This window comes from Falco rusticolus, chromosome 14, assembly GCF_015220075.1.
Source record: "Falco rusticolus isolate bFalRus1 chromosome 14, bFalRus1.pri, whole genome shotgun sequence".
In the NCBI taxonomy this organism is placed as follows: domain Eukaryota; kingdom Metazoa; phylum Chordata; class Aves; order Falconiformes; family Falconidae; genus Falco; species Falco rusticolus.
The window spans coordinates 21,414,404-21,438,386 of NC_051200.1; the positions used below are offsets into that span (position 1 = coordinate 21,414,404).

The following is a 23,983-nucleotide window of genomic DNA, read 5'->3' on the forward strand; positions in this document are numbered from 1 at the left end:
CTGGATCTTGGCTGGTGAGCATTGTCACTTGGTTTTGGTCACATGAAACTCTGGGGTTAGTGCAAAACAGAAATACCTAGTAGTCTACTTCTGATTATTTGTGACCTTAGGCTGCTCAAAATCTGGTGATTCTTCCTCCTGCAGCCATAGTTACTTGGGCTGGGAATTACCCTTTTGGCTTATTGCACCTTCCTTCCCCATTCTTGACACATAAAGGGGGTAAAAAGGTGTCAGCATAAATTGAACTGTGGGCTAAAGTTAGTGTGTAGCATATATTTCAGTAAGCAAGATTCCTGCTTGTCATCATCTGCAGTACTCAGTAATTGCTGTTTTGTCCAAAACTCTTTTTTCTGTGCCCCCCCCCCTTTCTTTTTTTATTGTAAAGCAGGACAGCATCTCAAAACCACACATCATAAGCTGTTGCAACACTACTACGCTCTTCCCAGTCAGACACGTTTCCTCACACAGTGTCTGTGAGCACTTACTCTCCTCCCATGGATGACATCTGCATTGCTGCCCCAGCAGATCACATCATAAGGAGAGCAGGAATCCTGCTAGGGATCTGGTGTGGTTTCTGCATCTGCCGTTTGCCACACGGATGCTGCATGTGGCATCTCAGCTATTGAAATGCTGCGAACCAGGGGGAGGCGAATCTTTCACGAGCAGAGGAGAAATTTAAGTTCAAAACTGCATTAAAATAAGTTCTTCCATAATACAGTATTTTGTTAATATGGCAAGATTAGTCTACAAAATTGATTTCTCCATATTACATCAATATGGATGATGTGAGAAGATAGTTATCTTGCTTGACCGTGATCTGATGCCAGTCTTTAAGTTTCTACCCATTAATTTGTGGATTATTGATAGAAATGAAGGAGAGGTGGGCATTAGTTGGATTCATACTAGACTTGGCGTGGTGCTAAAATCCTGCTGCTGTCAGGCATACCAAGCAGGTCTGCTCAGGCGTACTGCGCGCTGGGGCTGGTTGATTTGTATGCAAGGCTGCAGCCGGGGAAAGCATTAAACAATTGCCCATGGGATGTCTGAGAAATGTCTTTTTAAGAAATCTGTATGAAAATGGAGGAAATACACTGCCATATAGAGGAGGTTCTTTTCTGTGTGAGATAATGTGTGGGTTTTTAAATTCTTCGGGGTTTTTTCTCCCAGAAATTACTTAGGTCTAGTTAGAAATTGCCTTGTTGGTTTGTAAGCGAGAACATCATTTACTCGTGTAAATGATCCATAATGTTACTTCCTCCTAAATCATCACATCGATATTGGTGAGTTGGCAAATAATGACTCAAAACCTGTGCGGTGACTCTTGACCTTTACGTAAGGCAGCATTTGGAGGAAAATTAGTTGAGCCATCTTTATGCCGTTTGAAAATAGGATGTGATGTGAACAGAGTGGGGGTTTTATTCACATTCTCATGCCTGGTTGGATTTGCTTGTCCCTGGAAGGGGCAGCTACAGAAGACCCTGTCTCAGTGCTTGGGTAAACAAGAAGTGTTGAGCTGGCTTTTATGAGGAAAAAGCAATCTTCCCCTTAGCGCATGCTATCAGGTTGAAATTAATAGTAGATAGGGGAAAAAATGAGCAGCTTCTGCTTCCTTGCATGCAAATCATAAGAGTAAAGGAATATAACATTTTTTTGAAACTTTTGGTAAGAGTAATGTTATTCATAGACTGGAATACTGAGCAACATGAAGTGGGTACTGTGTCTGGAAACCCACTGAGGGTCATGGAGGGACCCTGACCTGAAAGCCATCTGGGGGGAGAGTGGGGGAAGATTTCAACACAGGTACAAGTGAGGCTTGTCTTGGCAAGTTTCTCTCAACCATATCTCCTTTCAAAACCTTTATCTTACTACTTTTGATATTTTGCCTTACTAGGCTTTTGTCCACATGCTGAGCACAAACTAGAGCTTCTGTTAGTCAGATAGCTCTAATCCATGCAGGCAGGAGCCACGTCTTCCCAATAAATATCAAACTGGATGAGATTACCTGTTGGTTACCTGCTCTTTGTCAGGGGTTGCAGCCAAATCTTACGTACCTTATACAAAATCTTATATGATCATCGTTTGATGCCCATCGCATCACCAAATCCTTCACAAAGATCGTTCCATTTATTCAGACTCTTCGGATTAAATGGTGTCTGATCAGAGTTTTCCAGTGGGTGGGTTTTCTGGGAGAGAGCAGCAGTGAAACAGAGCAGGGCAAAGTTGTCCTTGCTGTTGCTGCTCAGCCTGTGAGCCTATTACACTTGATCAAATCGTATTTCTTCACTCGTGAAGAACATCCCTCCAATGTGCATCAAATGTTTTTGTGCAGTATTGGTCTTGCTGGCATTTTTCAGGACCCCCACTTTTTCTTCCTCGTCTCCTATTTCATCACCTAGAGAGATCTTTGATTCTGGGGAGGAAAAAAAAGAAGTCTATTGTAGGTTATAATACAATATTGAAACTTGAGCCGTTCTGAGTTTAAAATTCAAGTGGTTATTTTCCTTCTGTTATACAAAGAAAATTGTAAAGCGTAACCAGAAATGAATGCATATTATGGGACTGCAGTGGTATCCAGGAGGTGCTTAGTACACTATTTTCATTTAAAGAGGATGGTGACCTCTGAGAGATGTGCCTCAAGACAATTTTTAATTGGTCTCTTTTCACCATTAGCGATCAGGTATTTGACAGTTGCAAAACGTTTACTGCAGTGACAAAAGCACACACTCTAAATAAGTCTGAGATGGTGATGAGCCTGATGAGACTCGTGGATCAAAAACTCAGCTGTCTGCTGGTAGGGAGAGAATTTCAGCAGCACCCTGAGTCTGTGTGTTGGATGCGGTGGAAATGGCCACCTGCCTACCCCTCCTCCCCTGACTCCTTTACCACCTTTATTGACCTTTTAAACATCTTCAGAATTTCCAGTACAATTTTCTCTGCCTCTTTCTCTCTCTTTTTTTTTTTTTCTTTTCTTTTCTTCCAAACAATCAAATACAATTTCTTGTTGGTTGAGACATTTCTCTTTAGGACAAGGAACATGTTCAATGTCAAGTACCTTACAGAAAAAGAGAATAATTATTTTTATGTATTTACATTGAACTACGTTGTCTTACACAGTGTCACTTGTGTTACAGACCTGTCTTTGGTGTTACTTGTATTAGAGCAGAAGACCTGGATTTCCATTAGTGATTTTTCCAGGGTAGGTTTTCAGTGGTTATTTCAGAGCTGTGAATGGAGACAAGTTTTCTGAAAAGATTACCTCCTCCATGGTGATCTGTAATTTTATTTTTGCTTAGATTTTACTTAAAGTCCTTTCATTGACTGCTCTCCAGTGCAATGCAGGCCCTGGTCAGCTGTAGAGGAAAACAAAACAAATGAACAAAAATACTGTTCCTCTACACAAGCTCACAAGGTCTATGTCAACTGCTTGCGCATTAGTGGGAAGGGGACAATGTCTTGTTGATGTCTTGGGATGTGCAGGTTTTGGAAAAAGGAGGCTGGTCTTGATTAGAGTCTTTGGTACCTTCTCCAAAACTGAATCTAGGTCCAGAAAAGAGCAACAGTTCCAAACGAGGACATCTCTATGCTGCTTTTACCATCATGTCTTGACTGTCGTTTTATAAAATATGTCTTGGTTTGAGAGACATATTACAAATGTTACTTATTAGTCAGGTTTTAATGCGGCATTGTGGAGAACAGATTTAAAACATCCGGAGAAACTGAAAATGGAAAGCTGAAGTCATTGTTGTGGAAAAAGCCCCAGTTTATATAAACCGCTGCCAAAGTAAACTCAACGGCTTCTGCTTTAATTGTGGTGACATTTGATCAGTGTCCCAAAGTATCGCAGCCCAGTAGGAGAGGTTGCTGAGATTTGTTGTGTATCAAGTAATTGTAAAAAATAGAGGGTTTAAGAAAATGGAGGTAGGAGGTGCTATTTTATACAGACGATTTTATGAAATCTGATTGAACTTGGTGAAGGCCCTAAGGTAAGTTTATGCAGTAACTTGGTGAAGGGCCTAAGGTGAGTTTACAGTCACTCGGTGAAGGGCCGAAGGCCTTTATAAACCATGTCTGCAGAACATGTTCTGTCTCACACGGTCCAAACCATTACTAATTTCACAGGGAGATTTGCAACAGAAGGGGTCTGGTTTCTAAGAATGTCATGGTTCTTTTTCTTACATGTTTCGTCAGACTATCATAAATTAGTTTTAGTATGTTAATGATTATTTTTTTCTTTCATTGCCTGTTCCGTGGTTAGATCTTCAGAGGAATCACTCTTGGCTTTGTGAGGGGAATTACTGCTAGCTTGTAAGAGGTCTGGTTCCTTCTTTGTGCTTTTATCTTCCATTACATCTTCATCCAGGATTTCATCTTCTTGGAACATTTATTAAATTTCTTCAACATACCTGAGGGGGAAAATGGACTTTAACTTAGCTCTTGGGCTCAAAAGCCTTATGGTTGTTTTTTGAGGTTTTTTAGTAAGTTTGTTGAAAACTTTCTTGTACTTCAGTTTCTTTAATGAAACAGTAGCAAGGTCCCAGCTGATACACACACAGCCTTAGAAAACAAATCTGATTTCTCCTGACATTTTTTTGCATTTCCTTCTGTAAGTTAATGACATACTGAAAATATTTTTTTTGAACCTGGCTAAAGCCCATTAGCAGGGTCTTGGCCTTTAATAAACAGGGAGAGAAGCCTCCATTCCCCTCCTTTGCTAAGGGAAGTATAGTAATAATGCTGTATGTAAATATAAATTGTTTACTTTCTGTTATAGGTGATTTCTTGAAACTATAAACACAGCATGTGAATATACCTATTTTCTTTCTTTAGGTGGCATAAAAAGCAAATTTTAATTTCCCAAGTAAAAACTTTGAACTCTAAGGACTCTTCATAGAGTAAGGGAAACTATTTCTTGCTGTTACTTACTCTTCTGGAATCTCCACCATGTGCAGATGTTGCTCCTTGGCCAACAGACGTAGTCCTGTGAGCAGCCTTGAAACCAAGCTCACCGTAATTGGCACGTGCAATGTTATTGCATTGTTAAACAAGAAAGCATTGTTTTCATGACATCGTACTTCACTTTTCTGGGTTTTTAGAGATCTACGTCAGCCAATTCCTAGATATTCTCTAGAGCAAAAGGGCTTTAACACCTGTATGAGCCATGTTCATGTCGGACCCTGTGAGCACCAGCTGAGCAGGGCAGGAAGCCCTGAGCTAGCAGATGCACTGTTCTGCAGGCAGGTACCTGGTGTGGGTTTTATTGCATCTTTGCCTCAGAGATGGAAAACTTTTAGGTTGAATGAGTTATTTACATTAAAGGCGGTAAATTATTTTATGCTCCACATGGGGCAAAAAATTAAAGAAAAAGACAGACATACTTTGACACTTCCTTTAATACTTTGACACTTCCTTTAACTGAAAAAAACGTGATGCTTCATTTTGAAGTGACATTTTGAGCCTCGATACAGCAGTTTACCAAGACTGATCCAGTGATGGTTATGACAAGTAATAGGTCTCTTCCATCATCTACTTTTTTGTACATACAGGTCATGTTTCTTCAGGTCTGGTTGTTGGGTGAAGCGCTTTTTGTTTGGGGTTGGGGTGTTTTTTGCGGGGAGAGGCAGGTATTTTTGTTTATGTGTTTAAAGTTCTTTAAAAAATTAACACTCCTCTTTGCTGACAGAGCACTGTGATGCATCAAACAGATGAGCCTCAGGGGGAGTGAACAGCCTGGCTGGGTTCCCCAGAGAGCTGGGGTGCAGCTGGATGTGACCAAAACTTCCCAGCTGCCTCCCACCACAACCCCTTTCCTCTCCCCTCCTGGCTGCACCACCGAAGTGTTCACAGCATCAGCTCTGGACGGGCTTGGCCCAACCGATGCAGGTCAGACATGCAAAAAATAGTTACTTATGTGTAGACTAGTGGCAGCTTTTCTTCTAATGTCAAACTCCCTAAATTAGGTGGTCAGATGTAGCCCAGATATAGTTGCAAACATTTGTCTTTAGATGTAATTTATTTTAAGAGGTGATTATATTCACAAAACAAAAGCTGTAGGGGAAGAAATATTTAAATGATAATCCTTGAAACCTTGGACCCCATCACTGCATCACAGAGCAGATTAGCTCATTTATTTTCATTGTACAGTGCAATGAGCAACATTCATGCTGAAAAGTAAACGAGATTTGGAAAATGACTGCATCTGAATAACTGTAAATTTTATTAACAACATAGATTTAAATAATGGCTTTTCCTGTATTCTCTATCCTGTTTTTGTCCCTGTCTGCTTGCCCTGTAAATCTGTAAATCTGTAAGTCTGTAAATCATTCATTTGATCACTTGTTCAAAATTTATTAAAATTGATTACCATTGTTTTCACACACAGAATGAATTTTCCAGATCATCTTCATCACTTTAATCCTCTGACAACTCATGCCCTGTCGTGGTCAGGTGGTGGGATGCTGTGGGATGAGCGCCTCCCTCACTTACCGAGAGCTGAGTACATAAGGGACTGCCTTTGTGGTCCCTGCAGGTTGGGGAAGCAGCTTTGGGGGCTGCTGGGGTTGGGACCCCAACCAGACACGGGGGCTCCTTCTGCAGCCTCCTGCCCCCTGGGCTAGCCCACGGCTGTAGCCTCGCAGCAGCCTGCCATGCCTCGTTACTGACGGATAGCCAGCAGGTTATCAGTGTGAAAATAGTCAGTTGCGGGCGTTCAGTGGTAACTATAGAATCATTGCTTTGGGGAGGGAACAGGGTTACTTTGCTCACAAACTTGTTTCTTTTAAATGGGAACAGACAAATTGGTTGCGGTTAAGAAAAACTGGAGGTAGGAAGTCTGGGCACAAATATACCTGAGCCCATCAGCATCTGAACCTCCGTCTGTAGGAATCAACAGGCTCTTGCAGGGAAACATCAGATTTTGGGCAGGGAGAGAGGACGAGGGGACAGAAGCTCTGGCAGCTCCACGCTCCTCCTCCACATGCAGGGACAGAGGTGGGAGCTCTTCCCCAAGGCACCAGCACCTCCTCCCCAGGAAGGACTCGGGCTCCACTCCAGCACACAGTGGCTTTCCCGGATGGGAGCATGGTGACTTCACAGCCCAGGCTAGCTGGCTCTTCTGGTCTTCAATGGAAAAGATATTCCTCCCAGCACAATAAGAATGGGACCATTTGGAGAACCAAGCCGGCACAGGAGGTTTGTGACGCAATCCCAAGAGCTGCCAGACTGCTGCTGCTCCTGGTACCATCTTAGAGAGCCAAAGCATCTGGGTGTCATCTTGCTATAGCATTAGAAGAAAACTGGAGTCGGTTACCAGAGGAGACTATTATATGCAGGCGTCTTCCCAGCTTGCCAAGAAGACGCTGAGCAGATACCACCTGTGCCAGCTGTCCCCTGCAGCACATGATGTTCTCCAGCTTTGAAGAGCTGAGCTGCTTTCTCCTGTCTGCGGTGCTGGTGCTCAGCGTGATGCTCCAAGTGAGATGTCATGGGGGTGGATGCTGCTGGGAGACAGAGCTAAGCTGCAGCAAGGGATGGACGGATGTTCAGGAAGGTAAAGGTATGGACAGGTCATTGCATGTTTACATTTGTAACAAATACTACGCTTGCATGTATTTAGGGAGTAAAGGTAAACAGAGGAGCATGAGTATTACAAGGCAATGGAAAATAAGCTGACACTAAACTTTGTTGTGTTCAGCATTTTTGCATAAGAAGGCTCAGAATTTTGCAAAGAAAGCAGATGCAGGCTTGCATGGAAAGAGGTTTTTGTTGCACACTGTAAAATAATGAAGATGTTCTTTTCATTGCTAGGTATTCTTATTTAAACAATGTTTTGCTACTTAAGATATTAAAATTAATTACCACAGTTTACATTAGAAAGTCTTTTGTAATAATTTTTTTTTTTTTTTTTTCTGGAGTTTGTTTTCCAAAGGCCACACAAGGCTTTGAGGCTTCAAAGAGCTTGGGGGAGCTGAAGGGTCTCCTTCCTTCAAAGCCTTGCAATGGCTTTAGGTTCACCCTCCGCAAATCCCCACACCCGAGGCGAGATGCTCGGAGGTCTCCTCCTGCAGGTGGATGGCTCCTGCAAACAGTTTTGTGTTTGGCTGAGGAGACTCCTTTCAAACAGCTATTTGCTTCATTCCTTGTTCCTCATTTATGAGGAAAACATAAAAACGCTTTCTGCACTTAAAGTCATTCTGGTAACACTCTAAATTCTATGCTTAAGGATGCATTTAATTAAAGATTGACTGTGGCATAAAGTATAGGTTAATTAAATACCAATCAATTCCTGTCTAAAATAGATATAAAGGGGCTTTGACTCAGACAGCAAAATGAGTCTCCAGGAGGAGATAACCCCCGAGCACGCTGTGCAGCTGAAGAATGCCTTCCCACCCGCGTCTCCCCGCTGTATTTGCCACTCAGAATGCTAAAGCACCTGTAGCGAAGCTCTGTTTATGGAAACAAAGCCACAGTCTGACCTGTTCAGAAGAGATTTCGCAGGGACTTTTCCATTTATTTCAATCAGATCCTCACTTTGTCATGGTGGTGTTGGTATAACTAGACAAACTCTGATGAGGAAAGAATAACTCTGAAGGTCCCTTGTAGAGTCAGTGCCCTGAGAAGGCATCAAATGAAACTAGAATGTCCAAAGTTGATAAAATGAGATGACTCGTCATGAAGCAACTTGTTAAACTGCAGATAGCTTTGTTGTAGCGTGTTGTGTATGGTGAAATGTAGGTGGGCTCCAGGGAGGAAAGGAGGTTTGGAGAGTTTGGAAAAGGAGTCTTGTGTGATTGTCCCCCTCCTGTGTTCCTCCCCAGGGCCCACAAGGGAATGTTTTGGGGCTCAGCAGGACATCAGTCTGACCCTCTCCAGCCCTCCTCTGGGCTGTGGCTATCTTTCACCAGTGGTGGCAGTGAAAGCCTGGATGTTAATGCTGAAACTTCAGAAAGATGCCTGGAGTTTGTGCTCCTCCACCCGCAGCCTTTAGTGTGAGACCGAATGGGCAGACTTGAAAAAGGAGGCCTTAGCCTCACAGGTTACAGTGGATCAAGGGCAGAGCTTCTCTTCTAGCTGGATCTACTTAAGCAGACCTTAGAAGAATGACTTTAAGATGCTCAGTGCTTCCCATGCTCTCTAGTACTTCAGCAACGTTGATTACATGGTGAAAAGCAAAGTTATCCCACTTCAGAGTAGGGTTTAAAAAGTGGAGTGGGTTATATTTTAAAAATTATTTTAAAATCCTTGATTGAAAAGTTGTTCAGAACTTTTGTTGGACATTCTTACTTTTAAACTACCAAAACTAGATTCTAAACATGTCTGGTTTACCCAGGATGAAAATTATTTATGTAACTTAGAAATATTTAATTTGTTAAATACATAGTTCCATTAACAATACCATTGTTCTTTTCTTTCCCATAACCCCCCTTGAACCAAAGCTTTTCTCAATAACGAGACTTTTGGAGATCTCCACCTCCTCTTTTAGTAAGTTACTTGTCATTGCTACAGCCACGTCCCTCCAAGGAGCTCGAGGCACCCGGTCAGCGTGGCAGGGCCTCTTACAAGTATTTTCCCAGTTCTGCAGAAGGAGAAATGTGAGCTAAAAGCCTGTGAAGGACTTGCCTGGCATCTAGCAGCACCTTGCCATGCTAAACCAAAGGGGAGCCCTTGGCTCCTGGCTCCTTGCTGTGCTGCCTTTTCCTTCCATTGTGGCTCAGTGATCTCTACACTTGCATGTCAGCTGATGTCCTGCTTCCCAGCTCGGCGGGTTTGCAAAATAGCTCTGAAAGTGCTTCGCTGCCTTTCTTTGTATTCCCTCCTTCCTTTTATTCTGTTTTTTTTCTTTTAAATTGTCATCTCAAATTTTGCATTTGCTCCTCCCTTTTTCATTCTGTCTTTACTCCCTGCACTGAGCTAGCAGGCGTCCAGGGTTGAGGTGCCCCTTCCCGTGCCAGGTTTGAGCCAGCAACGGCAAAGGCAGTGCAAAGCAGGCGGCGGGGAAGCCCTCGGAGCTGAACGACTCCACGTGGCTTCTCCTTGGTATCATGCCTGACACATGCATGTGAGGTATGGGTTGCAAAAATGAAGTTGCGAGTTAACTGTTCTTGTTGCTGAAAGGCCTGGGTTAGTTGCTGTCATTACACTAATTTTTATACTGTCTTAGTGACCTTCATATCGAATTAACAGGTTTATATTGTGTTAGCAAATTGCTCAGCGAGAGCTGCTAGTCTGATTGCATTTTGAAGGTCATTAATATGATGTGAAAATATTATTGTATTCTCTCCTTTCATATTTTATTAGTGATATGGAAAGCAATAAAGAGGCTGATTTTTGCTGGGAGGTTCCCCAGGGAAACATGCTCTACAGCAGTAGTGTCCCACATTGGCTCCTAATCCAATCTCAATGGGAAGTTCAATTTCCTCATCATTAATTATTTAGCTGTATTTAACTGCTGTAAATTCTCAGATTAATTTTTTTAACTGTTGAGTTTGATGACCTCTAAAGACATTGGTATTAACCAATGCAATATGAAGTTGCTTAACGCAAATAGAAGCTAACTCTTCTGCGAGGATTTGCATGAAGGCATAATAACAGCAAATTTAATTTTTCTACTGTAACAGTGAAGGCTTATTGTATTACTGCCTTTGGTGCAATCCAGTACTGCAAAATGAAGGATGCAGGTGATTGCAGCTGGGGCATTCCTGTAAGGTAAGCCTGTCTCGGCGGTCCCTGGCACAGGGTGTAAGGGTGGTGGCACCGGGGCTGGCCCCAGGACGCGGTGCCAGCGGTGGGCCAGGTGCTCCCTTTGATGAACTTCCCAGCGCATTTGGTGCTGAGCAACTGCACCAGCACAGGGGAAAGCTAGCCTAACCCACCTCTCTTTGGGCTCTTAAAATTCTATTTCTCAAGTGACCTAGAGCTGTAAAGTCCTAACATGTGTGAGCGATAGGTACAAATATTATCAGTCACCTAACAGAGCCAAACGTGCAGGCAATAACCCCCGGGCAGGTTTTGTCTCTTATTTAAGTACAAAGAAGCTTTAAGCTTTTTTTAAGTACAAAGAAAGTAAGTTAGAAACAACAAAGACTTTAATAGAAAAGAAAGATCATCACTTGAAAAGACAAATGATTTTTTGAGTTAACAATGCACTATATTAGAATGACTTCAGTCGGAAGGATGACTCTGTTGGTACGCAGCAACGCTCAGGTGCTTTAATGCTTTAACAGCCTTGCGGTCCCTTAACTCACCCTTAAAATGACATATAACGGCCATTTATCAAATGTTACCAACAACAATATTGAATTATATTATAATAGGGTCCAAATGTTATTTTTTAACACGATTGTATCAACTAGTATGCTTTAATGTTTGAATTTATGCTTTTTCCCTGCCGCAATATGTGGTCACTTTGAGTTCATTGGCTGCAGTGACACAATGGCTGCAGCACAGGTAACATGTAGCACCTCAGACCCAGGCAATACACTTCCAAAACAAATTGATAATTGACTCATTTGGTGGTAAGGGCTTGTAGAAAAGTGAATCTGGAGGTTCTCAGAGCCTGGAGCAAATCCCGGCGGGGTTCGGTGTTGCTCTGCACAACACTTTGGTGAGCAGTAAACAAAATGGATTATATCATTCAATAGAAATTAGTGCTGAAGGGATGTGGTCTGAGTTTATGGCATGAGGGATATGGTCTGAGTTTATAGCAAATGCCCCAGTGTGGTGGCCAACAGGCCTGTCTGAACTATTCAAACACATTTGATCATTTAGGTTCAAATAAGTAAAAACTAAGTCCGGTTTCCAAGGTTTTTCAAAGTTTTCTCTGAGCAAGGAGTGAATTATAAAACTCACAGCCCAACCAAAATAATGCCAGGTGCAGCTGAGGACCTGCCCCAGGTCTGTGCACGCCGCCCCACGCCTGCCCCGAGCAGGTTTAAAATCATTCTGTTCCTTTCGCCCGTGGCCAGGCAGGGAGCAAAGGCATCGCGGGGGGGAGCGGGGCCGGCCGCGGCTGTGCAGTGCTGCGCGCCGTGCTCTAGGTGGCGATGCTCCACCGGCCCTGCGCCTGCCGCCGCCGCTGGTGCTGCCGGTGCTGCTGGTGCTGCGCCCCTGTGCGCGGCACCCCGCTGCTGCTGCCACTGCTGCACCCCCGCCCTCTGCACCTCAGCACCGCTGCTGCACCCCTACATTGTTTACCCCGGCGCAGCCAGTGCGCCCCTACATTGTGCACCCCAGCACCGCCACTGCACTCCTACGCATGCACCCCAGCAGCACCAGTGCACCTCTACACTGTGCATCCCAGCACCGCCAGTGCACGCCGCTGCCTGTTCCTGCCACGCTGCTTGCTTACAGAAGGCTCTGTACAGAGAGGTGAGGGTGGCCGCTGTCCCCCACACTGTGGTGTGGCCAGTGCTGCTGGGTGGGAGCACTGGGAGTGTGTAGGGGTTCAGGCGTTCACCCTGGTCTGGGCACAGGGGTTGACCCCAAGCTCCAGGGAGAAGGGGCATTGCTGGTCCTACAGTGTGACACAGGAGCAGCAGCGCTGGTGTAACTCTGTGCCCGCATATTTTTGCTGACAGTGTAACAGTGCTGCTGCTGCTTCCCTTTCTGTTCGTGTCCTCTTCTGGCCAGTGCAGGGCAGGACCCGCGTGGCAGGAGATGCCCCGGAGCCAGGCAGTGCATCACCAGGTGTGCGGTTCGTGCTCATGCAGGACACATCCACGGCACTGTCTGGCCTTAAATATGGGGCTGTAAAACTGAGTGAAAACCTAGGACAAAACAGGCAAAGCCACGCTGAGCCTCAGTAGGAATTTTATTGACAATAACAAAATCTTTTGGTTTCTCTTACAAGAGAGAGGAACACGTCAAGTGCAGTACTAGTTAACATTGCCTGAGACAACAGTTTGAGAGTACTGAGCCGTATTTCATCACAAATAGAGCCCTTTAACCAGCAAACTTGTTCTGGGAAAGTTTCCAATTCAGACAATCTCTTGCGTTGTGGGGTGGTGGGATCTCTCATGCTAGGAGCATCAAAGGAGTCTCTGGAGACATTTTAAAAGAGGACAGGAGCCTGGGAGGGAGACTTCAAAATCCTGGCAAGTGTACAAATAAAATACACTTCGGTCTTAAATTAATGTAAAATATTATGAAACTGTCTCTCAGAGATTATTCCCAATGTGGAGTTAAAAAACAAACAAGCAAACAAAAAACCTCCCTGGCTGATGTCCACCAAGATCAAGTGTGCTGGTTTCTAACCGCTGAACGATGCTGTCCTCCAGGAATCACCTTTTTGGGAAGATTCCACATCACCAGGCTTTAGCTGCATCCTCTGTTTTTAGAAAAGAGGTATCCCAGGAAAAAGAGAACTTGTCCCTTGACCAAAACTACCAGTTTATGGAAGGCTTCTCCCAGTGAAGCCTACGCCTGCTCTGCAGCCCAGTGCTGCTCTTTTGGGCCATTGTGGGGCTCGGTCGGACCGTGGCTTTGCAGCTCCGGGCTCATCCCGAATAGCAAAGCGGCGCCAGGAAAGCGGGCTGCCCCCTCCGGGGCCTCCTATGGCTGGAGAGCAAAGTTGGGCTGGGTCTGTCCGGGGAAGCAAAGCAAAGCAAGGGAGGAAAAAAACAAACAGAAAAGACCAGCAAATAGAGCCTGAGTAGAGCAGGAGTTAGAAGAAAAGATATTATTATTATTATTATTAATGACTAAATTTAATTAATGGGGCACTAATGAATTTTATAAGCACCATAAAATTGCCATAACAGCCTAATTGCTTTGCTTGTCTTGCCAACAGCCAGTGAGGAGATGAAATGTTATAATCCCCTGGATTTCGATGTGGGAGGCAGCGACTAAGGGGACATGCTGGGGTGTCGGGGTCTGCACGGGCAGTGTCCCCGCAGCGGGATCTGGCTCGTTCCCCAGCGAGGTGACTCGCTGTCATTGGAGCTGGTTGCGGCTGCCACCACGGAGGAGCGTGGCTGAGGGCAGCTTTGCGGCATTTGCAAGGGGAACCCGGTGGTGCGGCATTGCCCAAAATGCAGGGCATAGTGACAACAAATGGTTTGCAAATTAGTTTCTACTTTGTCATAAATCTGGAAGAAGTACGGCAAAGCCATGCAGCTACTTTCATGCTTTTTCAAACCCTCTCACTCTCTTATTGCCCTTTTGAAAATATTTTTTGATTCAAGGCCAACGGATTTATTTTTTTTTTTAATGCTTGCTTACTCTTTATAATAACCATGTATTACAGGAAATTACTTGTAGTAACTCGGACTGTAGAGATACCTGTTCCCAAAGCCACAGGAGCTCCTTTGCCCTCTACTGCTTGATGCCCTGTAGAAAAGCCCCCAAACACAGAGATACCCCTCACTCCTGGGGTTTATCTAGCTGGGGCTGCCTGGTGCAGGTGTCCAAGGCACAGCCACCTCTCCTGTCCTGGGACGCTACTCAGGTGGCATCGTGGTCCCACTTGAAATAGTTACTCAGTGAGCCAGGTGTTTCTCCTGTGCTGTTTTGGGTTCTGTGACAAGCGGTTGGGATTGATCTGCATTGACCCCTCTCATTTAGGGATGGGGAGAGGCTGCTGCTGCATGCTGAGTCTGTTTGCAGGAATTAGTCCTTTCTTTTCTAAAGGTGGTAATCAAGTGAGATCACATCATCATTTGCCATAATCTTATTGCTAAATGAGATTTCATCTCATCCTATAATTTCTGAAGAGAAAAAACAAATGGCTCTTCTGGGCAATATGGTTTCTGTACAGTACAGCAAAAATTCCTCAGCTGCTATTTCACATAATTTGTGCTGCTGACTTTTCTGTCTTTACATATTTGTATTCCTTGCATTCATAACAAACATGTTTTTTCAGCATTTCTTTGTCATAAGGATGATGAGGATTAACTAAATGCATCTAAACATAACCATAAAAAAAGGGAAAAATACACTGCATGAGCAAACCTGATACTTTTCCCAGTTCATTAGAATTTAATGAAGAAATACTCAGTGCCCAACAGGGGAATCCTAATTCATTATGTCTTTTGAATTCTCATTAAGCATATGTATGGTGACTACTAGAAAACTGCACCCTTTAAGCTCAGCTGTCCATTACACTGCCTAATAAATATCCATTATACTTAAATACTGATGTTAAGAAAAACTCATGGAAGTTTTATTCCTGCAATTAATTTTCACTTGTTAACTCCTGATGACTTTCCAGCATTGTACTGGTGGTGGCTGAATCAAAGTCATTGCACCAGTGAGGTTAGAGGGAAGATGCTCTAAAAATGTTTGGAAGATGGAGGGGAGGATGGAACACAACTAACCCTCCCCGCACCCATGCAGCAGCTGCCTTCTGCCGACTGCGAGGATGTTGCTTTAGAGTCAGGGGTCTCTGCTTCTTTGGTAAAAGTGGAAAACTTGAAATGGTGTCAGCTGGGTTTGGCCCTGTATCTGAATGGATAGATCTACTAGAATCTGATGGAAGTCGGCTGCTGTTATCCGAGAGGTAATACTTTGCCCAGCTTTCCACCGCTCTTGGGTGAATGCTTTTAAAGGAAGCCTTTGTCAGGAAACATGATATTACTAAATGCTTCCAACTTACTGTTTAGCTTAAGGCAATGTTTAAAAGCTGCTTAATCACTCAGAGCTATATTTTAGTTGGCATCATTGTAAGTGGCAAAGGGGTTACTCATTCCTATATCTCTTCACAGTTATTAATACTTTTGTCTCCTACCTTTATTACTAAAAATGGCTAATAGCTCTGAAATAAGGTATCTCTTGGGGTATCAAGAAAGGGCTGGTTCTATTACTGCTACCTTCCAGGTGAGTGTTTTTCTGTTATTCCTTGCAGTTCAGCTTTGGTAGTGTGTGAGGGATATATAGGAGGCTTTTGTCTGTCAGCTGCTCTGGGGGGGATGCCAGTCCCAGCAAAATCCCTGCTCCTGATGGCTTGATGATGTAACTGCCAGAAGCAGGTTGCTGGTGTAGCAGAGGACCTGGGCTCAGGGATGGGGCAGAGTTTCCTCTGCTTGGAATCGGACTCTGTGCTGATCGAGGTAAATCACTGGTGGTGGTTCAGGGACTGAAAAGTAGCTAAAAATCTTTTTTCAAGATTTTTTTGGAGTCGGGATGACGACAAATGCACCATGCAGAAGCTACAACTTCGCTGAAACATGGGAGGAACAATCCCTCGCGATTCTGGTACCAAAAGGAGCAAGGGGTGAGACGAGGAACACTTGTGTTGTTATTTATGACCACAGCACGGAGCTCTGGCCGCTTGTTAGCGATGACTTGCCACTTTGGCATCAGATCAAAGAGGATTAATAAAGAAGCACAGCAGGAAAGATAAAAACAGCCGTTGCAGAGGAGCATTTCAAGCATGCAGGCACTGAGTGCTGGGCTCCTGCTTCGACCCTGGTGCTGGAGGTCGGGGCCCTCGCAAGGTACAGGTGTCCAGGTGGGAGGGGAGAGGAGGACCCTGCCTCTCGCTGCAGCTGTAAGAGCATCTTCCATGTGCTTCCATGGAATTAGACCTTATACTAGACTTTGTAGCACCTTCCAGTACCTAAAGGGGACAAGGAAGATGGAGAGGGACTTTTTACAAGGGTGTGTATCAACAGGGCAGGGGGGAATGGCTCTAAGCTGACCAAGGGCAGACTTAGGGCAGATATTGGGAAGAAATTCTTCCCCGTGAGGGCGGCGCTGGCAGAGGCTGCCCAGAGCAGCTGTGGGTGCCCCATCCCTGGGGGTGCTCAGGGCCAGGCTGGACGGGGCTGGGGGCAACCTGGGCTGGTGGGAGGTGTCCCTGCCCCTGGCGGGGGCTGGGGCTCGGCGGTCTTTAAGGCCCCTTCCAACCCACACCATTATACAATTCCATTCCTCGTTGGCATTGCAAATGTCGTATATTTGTGTGTATATGTATATACACGTGCACACACAGGAACATTGTTAGTCAAATACTGGAAAGTAATAGCATGGGGTTGAAATTATCTTGATTGGGGAGGAGGTGTCACAGAAGTTGTTATAATATTCACTAAAATGAAATCCATACTAAAAATTACTTTTCATAGAAGAAACTTCTGTATATCTCATGATCTTGCAGCAGGTTCCTTTACAAATTTTCTAAACGAATTTCTTCCTGATAATCTTGTGTTTCTGAATTCCCTCAGGAAGATGATGTCAGCCTCAAGAAATTTTGATCATGTCCTTTGCAGGATAACTTTAAGTTACTAAATGTTTTCACAGTGATGATAAGTCTGTCAAAACAAAATGTTCCTTGGTGCATGTGAAAATAATCTGTGTATCCGATCTGAAATCAATGGGAGTAATTAGAAAGTTGATCTAAAGCAGGCTGAAGTTAATGAGTGTCTTTCAATCATCCCTGGTGGCTTTCCCAAAGCTTCCCAGCACCCCTGCCGTGATACGGGTGAGCTCTCTGATGGTGATGAGCTGTGTGCCCATACATTGTCTCATACCGCCTATACTTTTTCCACCAAAAGGGCTGACAAGCACTGGAACAGGCTGCATGGGGAAGTGGTTGAGTCACCGTCCCTGGAGGTATTGAAAAGACACGTTGATGTGGCACTCAGGTATACGGTTCAGTGGTGGGCTGGGTGTGCTGGGCTTGCAGTTGGACTTGATGATCTTACAGGTCTTTTCCAACTTAAATGATTCTATGATCCTATATTGTCCTAGGCTGAATCTGCTTTACCACTCCAAATGATATCTGCTTTCCCAAGACATGCAGATTCTTCTCAGGTTTTTATTGCCTTATATTACGTTTTATTTTTGTTATAAAGATGAAAGTGAAAGTAGTAAATCTGTATATAAAAATAGACTGTATTTGTTGGTGTCTTATAACCTATTGACTGCTTGCTCTTGACATGCCCAAACTACACATGCACACTCTTGCTCTCCCAAGCTTTAGAAATTAGTCATTATTTGTGTCACTCCAATGACAAATCTCCACTATAGTGAGGTTTTATCCTTTAAAAACTAAATAAGTTTTATTAATTCCTTGAAATAATAAATGAAAGGTTCCCTTTTAAGGGGGGCAGGTGTTTGTTATGATTAATAGTACGCATTCCCTGTGTATCACATAACTTTTCTAAATCTTAGTAATGGTGTGGGGGTCAGTGTCACTGTTATTAATAGTAATGATAATTATATCTCTGGGAATCTGTCAGAAAAGTATCTTTTGTACGAGTCAGAACAGTGTAAACAGACTGTACAGGCAGGCACTACCCTTTCCATCAATAGGTAAACAATCTTTGTTAAGCTCATCTTGATAGCCTTATTTTGTTGCCACATTTTAATTACTCATCCTGTCTGTTTATATTCCGTTGCGTTTTGCTGAAGATACAAGCTTTAAAAATCATTGGTATTTAGGAAAATCCAAAGCTGGGGTGATGCATGCTCAGGTGCTAATTTATTTACATCAATTAATTTCAGGCCCCTGATGTAAACCAATTAGTATTCAACACTTAATGGAGTCATTATCTGTCAGATTAGCTTTTAGAAATGCTTGTCACTGCTACAGGACCAGGCAGCAGAACTTTGCTAATAAAACTAGCAGAATTAATGGAGTGAACAGCATAGATAATGACTTAATGTGGAACATACAGTATAGAAAGGAGACTGAACAACTGTCTTCAAGAAATGAAGATATCATTGAGCTAGCTACTTTAGTCCAAAAATGAGCTCAGATGGTGCTCTTCAGAAACATCAAAGGTGTCTGGCTAAGCCTTTGCAAAGTTATGTTTCATAATAAATAATTTTCAACCTTTATGCCCTCACTCACAATCTACCTTTCTAGCTTGATGTGGCGTGCAAATAAATGCTTCACGTTGCACCACCCTACTGTGACTTGAAGCTGTTATTTCCAACGGATTGTGAGTTAACGGCACTGACGGTACGCGGGTTACCGGGCTGCTCCCACGGGTGTCATCTGCAAACCGCCTGGTGTACAGCTTCTCTAGGTGAGACCTGCTTTGTGAAATGCTCATGTCACCTAACTTCAGGGCCATGGGACACTGCGAAATAAATCATATTTGAGAAAGTCGGGTCAGGCAAGCCTGGCATCGCACCCGCGATCAGCTGGTGAGATCTGCAGGCAGCAATACACCCCCAGAAGCATCGTTATGGTTATGTATGCTTTCAGAAGCTTTTCTCACCTGTGTAAGATGACAGCATTTGCCCATTGTTTCATTCTTTTAGGTTAAGTTACCTTTTTTGTGTTCTGCCGAGGCTTGCGATCTTGTGTGGCTAGCCTGTTGTCCTAGTGCCTCAGTGATGGGTAACACCTCACTCTGTGCTGAAGTCGGCCTTGCATGGAGGGCAATCTCAAAACTTAATTCCAATTTAAGCTTTTAAATAAGAATATAGGTGCAGCTTAAAAAATCATACATTGTATATTTTCACAGCAATTCCTGTGACTTATGGTTTACTGAGAAGCCTGGCAGGTTCCTGCAGACAAGTGTTCGATAACGTTGACCTCGCTTGTTATGGGGACGGCCCTGCACCTTCATTCTCTCATGTGTCTTGCTTTGGGGGATCACAGGTTGGTTTGGGGACCCTTGGATCACAAATATGTTCATAATTGCCTGAGGAATTCCTCTACAGTAAATATGTATGTGACTGCATTTAAAGAAAAGTCACTACCACTGATCACCAAGTCTTGGTGACAATGTCTGTGTTCCCAGGTGCCCTTTGCTTTCAGACATTTCTCCTTGTCACAGTACCAAAACTTGAACTCTACCATAACTTAAGACAGTCTAAAGATATTACTATATTATTTACTATTCTTGGTTTAGCTTGTAATGTCTTGCCAACTCTTTCCCTGTGGTGCTCCCCTGAGCCTGAATGGCCTCTTGTTCTTGCCAGGTAACCAGATTAGTTCTTGTAGTTTTAGGTTATGCACCATTTAGGTAACACCACGGGATAGTTGTCTTTCACCTCTGAGATGATTCCATGTCATACATTTTTTTTAAGTCTGCCTCCTTTAAGTAACTGCATTAGCACCTTATACCTGTCACCTATCCTTGTGTAGATGTTGTATATAAGCACTGCTGGCCATTTACATATAGTTAACGGTTGTAAATTTTTTTGCACCAGCTCTGGTTATTCTTAGTGATAGCTTTCCACCACCCCAGAGGGACTCAGTTTATGGCTGCAAAATCAACACTTACGTTTGATTTTCAGCATGGCACGCGGCTAGTGAGACAGAGGTGACTGTGCACTCGCCTCCAGGAAAATCAGCTTGCTTCAGCTCCATGGCTCAAGAAACGTGCTCACCTTCCACGGCTCCATAAGCTTCCTTCCAGGAGCACCCTAGGGAGAAGGGAGCCTGAACTGCTTTGTCTTTGACGTTTAGGGCATACAGGAGGCAGCGTAGCTCTTCCCTAACTTTCGATATTTAAAAAAGCACTTGATGATAGATAGGTGTGAGCTGTTCTTTCCCCAGCGTATCAATCCCCAAGAAACAAAGAACAATGGCTATCCTAACACCCAGGGGACAGAGAGTTTAGAAATATCTGTGACAGAGAATAATTGTGGATTTATTTCTACAGTAATCATAGCAGAAAATCCTCCACTGTGTGACTTTCTCCTCGAACCATTTGCCTACATGACCCCTGGAGTGGGAGAACTTGGACCACAAGGAAAGAGACACTTGGTCAGCCAGCCTTGGGAAGGTACCGCTGGTGACAGGGACATGCTACGTGTTTGGGTAAAGAGAGCATCAGTTTTGAGGGGTGGAGGGCTGGAGCATCCATATCATTTTTTGCAAGCAAGATATGGGCATGAGAAACAAGCTGATTTTATGAACTTCTGGCTCAGCTGAACCTCATTTTAATATCTGTAATAAAATTTAAACCCAGACTAACCTCCACTAGACTCAGATTTCATTGTGAACATTTTTTACAGCTGTTCAGAGTTTTCTGCTGTTCCAAAGGACAATTAATTTTGGTATCAATAATTTGCAGCTTCAAAGAGTATATCCATATGGCTATCAAGACAGTTTGTATTTCCATAATTGAAATCATATATGACTGCTGCAGCATCCTCAAAGGGGTTGAGGGTGTGTGTGTGTAATTTTTTTTGTTTGGGGGTTTGGTGGGGTTTTTCTGTATTTTCCTACTACTTTACTTAGCCTTGCTTGTCAGTCTTAATAGTCACTGGTCTTACCTCGGAACTGGTGGTACGACCCTGCTGCTGCGCTTTGTAAGTGCACAATACGAGGTGCTGCGATTCAGATGCTGCTTTATGGTCCTACCCACTGGAGATGCCCCTTTGAAAGGAGAGGAAATTGCTTTTGGATAACATCACTCTTCCATCACAGCTGGTATTGGCTGGTGCAGATACATGTTTACATTTTGCTTGGAAAAAGTAAACACTAATTAAGCATTAATGTTAATAGGTCCTGGGACTGGCAGGCTGGAGACATGGCTCTGCTGCTGGCTCTGGCCTGGCTGCAGTCCATTTCACCCCACTCGCTATCTGTGTTTCCTGGCAGAAAAGAGGGATAATTATTTATTCCTTTCCAAAGAGGGAGGGAAGACACACCAGGGAGGGTCATGTAAGGACAAAATATTGTGTTATTGTGACTAAAACTGAATCCTTCTATCAGCCTGATGAAAAAGACGGGAGTGGTTTGTTATCCCCAGGTTCAGCGGTGGAAGCTGAGTAGAGAGGGGTTGTGATGTGGTCCCTGAGCCTCTGGAGCAAGACAGCCTCCAGAGAAAAAGTACCCTCTGTGTCCCTTGCACTCGCTTCCCGCACTCCAGCTCAGCATTCCCAGGCAGTTTGCTAGGCATTTTTATGCTACAACATGCTATAAAACGGGCTTAGGAGGTATCTAGCAGTTGGTGTAGTGAATATAGAGCAGCATCTAGTCCTGCTGCCATGTAGGCAGTTCGGATTTCAGTTTTAATTTGCTAGATAAAAGACTTTGTTATTCCTGTTCCTAATGTGTTTCCGTTTTATGTACCACTATGGGATGAACAGCCACTGAGGTGCCTCTGCTGTTCATCTGGTCCTGGCGTGGTTTTAGCCATGGCCATTTCGGGTCTTTCATGGCAGATTTTACATTTTTCCTTTGGTTGGCTTCAGCGTGCCTGCGAGAGCAAACAGCAGCTCTTCTAATTAGGCGAGTGTAATTTCTCACAAACTGGTCCTCTCCCTTTGTGAGCCTGTAGATTTGCAAAGAGAATAAAAGCGCCTCGATTGTCCCCTCCATTCAGCCCTTCCCCTGATGAGGAGTGTTGCTACACCTAATAAATTAAAGGACACAAAGTTAATGAATTTTTCATTTGAACTCACAGCTAGGTATGGATTAGCGAGGCTGACGTTACTGAAGAGCTCAGAATTAGGAAGGGTCCTACAGGGACATTTTCCTCTTTACTAAAATCTTTTCATTCACCTTTTCAAGCATTATCTTGCTCAGTAGAAAGAGTTCTTTTCACAACACATAGCCTGTGGGGTCTGCTTTCTGTCCGCGGCATAAATGTGATCATTCATTTTGTTTGTCTAATGGATAAAAATAAAGGGCAATGTGAGTGACATTCAGACAGCCTTTCTCCTGAAAGAGAAGGGATTCATACGGTCCTGAGCAGTACTCCGGAGCAGACCTTTACTGAGCATAAATGGTCCCAATTCCTTTAAATTCCAGCTCTGACAGTTTACACCAGCTGAAGGATGTCTGTCTTCCCCCTTGAGCAGTGCTGTGAGCTGCAGGAGGCTTGGGCTTATAAATAAAACTACACTCAATTTATCTAAAAAATAATGTTGTTAATGTCAAAGGACCTGTGTTGTTCAGAATTATTTTCTCTCAATCTCCTATAAATTTCAAAGGATTGCAGCTGCTTTTAATGTGCAAACGGATTTCTGAAGCCGATCCGGTGCGAGCTGGCACATACATCTCTTGGGAAGGAAGCTGTATCCCATATACTTTGTTGTCCCTATTTTTCATGTCCCAACTAAAGCTTTTCCTATGAACTTCAGTTTTAATATGCATTTACCTTTTCACGCTCGGAAAGAGTCTCATTAGAGAAGTGAACCAGGTTTTTGTTAAAAATAGGAGCTGTGTGAGTGCTAAAGAGGCTGGGCAGGATGGTGGGACCATGGGCGCAGGGGTCCCCACTGCCTCACTGGGGCCGCTGCCTGTTTTGACAAGCTTGACATAGAAATCCTTTCTAGGAGAGAACCGAGTGGGGTCTCTTGCGCAAGATAGGATGGGGAGAAGGGACAGAAATTACTGAAAAAAACCCCAAAAACAGGTGTGGGGGAAACCCCCACAATAACTCCCCCAGGCTCTTGCAAAAGCCCGGTGTGTGCAGCACGCAGAGGGCTGGCAGCCTCGGGCGGCCGATGGTCCGCAGGGCGAGGGCTGGCGGGCGATGGGGGAGGTGATGGGGATGGCTGCCAGCAGCAGTTAGTTTGTGGGAACTTCTCCCGGTGGTTTGACTCTGGGAGAGGTTCAGGAACGCCTTCACTGTTCATTGCTGAAGGTGTTGGTGGTAGGTGTGTCCCCGCTGGAAGTGCTGTTCGCCCCAGCAATCCCATTGAGCTCCCAGTGTGACGTTATCACTGTCTCAGTTTCCCTCACCATTCAAACTGGAAAAGATATTTTTATTCAGTTTCTGTCCTGAACTTTTAAGTCATTTTGCTGAATGCTTTTAGAATAATTGTATGTTGCACCTACAAATGCACTTTAATAACGGATTATTTTATAAAAAAAACCCAACCTGCAAAGGCCTTTGGGAAGAATCCGGGTAAGTAATTTACATTTATTTCTTTACTGTATATATTGTATGAGTTCAATACAATTCAGTTTGCATTGCTGCTTTCCTTAAGCAACACCAGAGGAGCAGTTTGCAGGAATAAACACCTCATCTCAGATCTACTTTTTTTTTTTTTTTTTTGGTTGAATAAGTAATGCTGAATGTCTTGATCTTGTGACAGATTGGAGGAAAGGCAGAAATCCCACAGATAGGCTCATCAT

General features: G+C 43.9%; 1 long non-coding RNA gene across 1 annotated transcript; it reads left to right on the forward strand.

The window, feature by feature from the left end:
• The first annotated feature begins 137 nt into the window (after positions 1-137).
• LOC119157227 lies at positions 138-16,719 on the forward strand. Its single transcript, XR_005107463.1, has 3 exons — positions 138-149; positions 1,801-1,806; positions 16,610-16,719. It is a non-coding gene; the product is annotated as an uncharacterized LOC119157227 (long non-coding RNA).
• Positions 16,720-23,983: the final 7,264 nt, after the last annotated feature.